The following is a 2,312-nucleotide window of genomic DNA, read 5'->3' as shown; positions in this document are numbered from 1 at the left end:
GTTAGCAGGCAAGTGTCTTAGCCACTATGCTACCACATAGAAGAAATGAAAAATGAAATGAAAAAACTCCTTGAATCAAATGAGAACGAAAACACAACATATCAAAATCTTTGGGACATCAAAAGCAGTGCTCAGAGGGCAATTTAAAACAATAAATGCAAACATCAAAAGAGAAGAAAGAGCCAAAATCAACACCTTAACCAGACATCTCCAACAATTAGAAAAAGAGAAGGAAAAAAAGCCTACAGTCACCAGAAGAAAAAAAAAGAATATTCAAGCAGAAATAAATGAAGCAGAAAATAGAAAGACAACAGAAAAAAATCAACAAGATTAGAAGTTGGTTTTTTGCACAGATCAATAAATTTGACAAACCACTGGCAAACTTAACAAAGGAAGAGAAGGAAAATACAAATACCACAAATAAGAAATGAATTGGGTGATGTCACAACAGAACCAACTGAAATAAAAAGGGTAATTTCAGGATACTATTAGGAAATTGAAAATCTAGAAGAAATGGACAGATTTCTATAATCATTCTCTTTACCTAAACTAACACAGACTGAGGTGGAAAATTTGAAAAGACCCATAACAAAAGCAGAATTGAACAGGTCATAAAAAAACTTACCAACAAAAAAAAGCCCTGGCCCAGATGGTTTCACTGGAGAATTCTATCAAACTTTCAGAGAAGAACTGACACCAATCCTATTCAAACTATTCCAGAACATAGAAAAGGATAGAATCCTCCCAAATTCATTTCATGAAGCAAACACAACCTTCATACTAAAACCAGGTAAAGCATCACTAAAAAGGAAAACTACAGACCAAAATCCCTCATGAATACAGATGCAAAAAATCTTCAACAAAATCTTATCAAAAAAATAATACATTATGACCAAGTGGGTTCATACCAGGTATGCAAGGATGGTTCAACATTAGAAAAACAATCATTGTCATCTGTCACATAAGTAAAATATAAATCAAAATATAAAAGTAAAGTATAAATCGATGAAGAAAAGGCATTCGATAAACTCCAACACCCATTTCTGATAAAAACTCTTAGCAAAACAAGAATAGAAGGGAAATTCCTCCACATAATAAAAGGCATATATGCAAAACCAGCAGCCAACATTATTCTTAATGGAGAGAATGAAACCATTCCCCTTGCGAACAGGAAACCAGATAAGGATGCCCTTTATCACCACTTCTGTTCAACGTTGTATTGAAATCCTAGGCAGGGCAATAAGTCAAGAAATCAAAGGCATCCCAATTGGTAAGGAAGAAGGAAAACTATCCCTATTTCTTGATGATATGATCCTATATATAGAAAACCCAAGAGGCTTAGCAAGAAAACTACTAGAACTAATTGAGAAATTCAGCTTATCAACAGGGCACAAGATCAACATACAAAAATCAGTTAGATTCCACCACACCAGCAGAGACTGCTGAAAAGGAATTAAGAAAATCAATACTACTTACAATTAAAAAAAAAAAAAATTCACTGCCATTGAGTCAATCCTCTTAGTGACTCACTTTGTGTTTCTGAGGTGGCAAATTTTTATGGAAGTAGATTGTCCAGTCTTCCTTCCATGGAGTGGTTGGTGGGTTTGAACCGCCGACCTTCTGGTTAGTAGTCAAATACCTCAGGCACTATGCCACCAGAGCTACCAAAATAATAAAATACTTGGGAATAAATTTTACCAGGGACACAAAAGACCTATACAAAGAAAACTACAAAACACTACTTCAAGAAACCATAAAAGATTTATATAAATGGAAGAACATAACATGCACATGGATAGGAAGATTGAACATTGTGAAAATGTCCACAGTACCCAAAGCAATCTATACATTCAATTCAATCCCAATCCCAATCCCAATCCCGACAACATTCTTTAAGGATATGGAAAAGCCAATCACTAATTTTATGTGGAAAAGAAAGAGACCTCAGATAAACAATGCACTATTGAAGAAGAGCAAAGTAGGAGGACTCACACTCTCAAAGCCTACTACACAGTCACAGTAGTCAAAACAGCCTGTTATTGGTAAATGTTATTGGTATAAACGACAGACACAAAGACCAGTGTCACAGAATTGAGAACCCAGAAATAGACCCCTCGACCTATGGTCAGCTAATATTCAACATAGGGCTGAAATACACTAAATGGGGAAGAGATAGTGTCTTCAAAAAATGGTGCCAGCAAAACAGGTTATCCATTTGCAGAAAACAGAAACAAAAAAAATCTGTATTTCACACCATACACAAAAACTAACACCAGATGGATTAAAGACTTAAATGTGAAACCTAAAACTAT

Source organism: Orycteropus afer, unplaced genomic scaffold (genome assembly GCF_000298275.1).
Source record: "Orycteropus afer afer isolate SDZICR_OR568_19922 unplaced genomic scaffold, OryAfe1.0 scaffold00007, whole genome shotgun sequence".
Lineage (NCBI taxonomy): Eukaryota > Metazoa > Chordata > Mammalia > Tubulidentata > Orycteropodidae > Orycteropus > Orycteropus afer.
The sequence above is the reverse complement of the archived record's forward strand: the minus strand, read 5'-3'. Positions refer to the sequence as shown.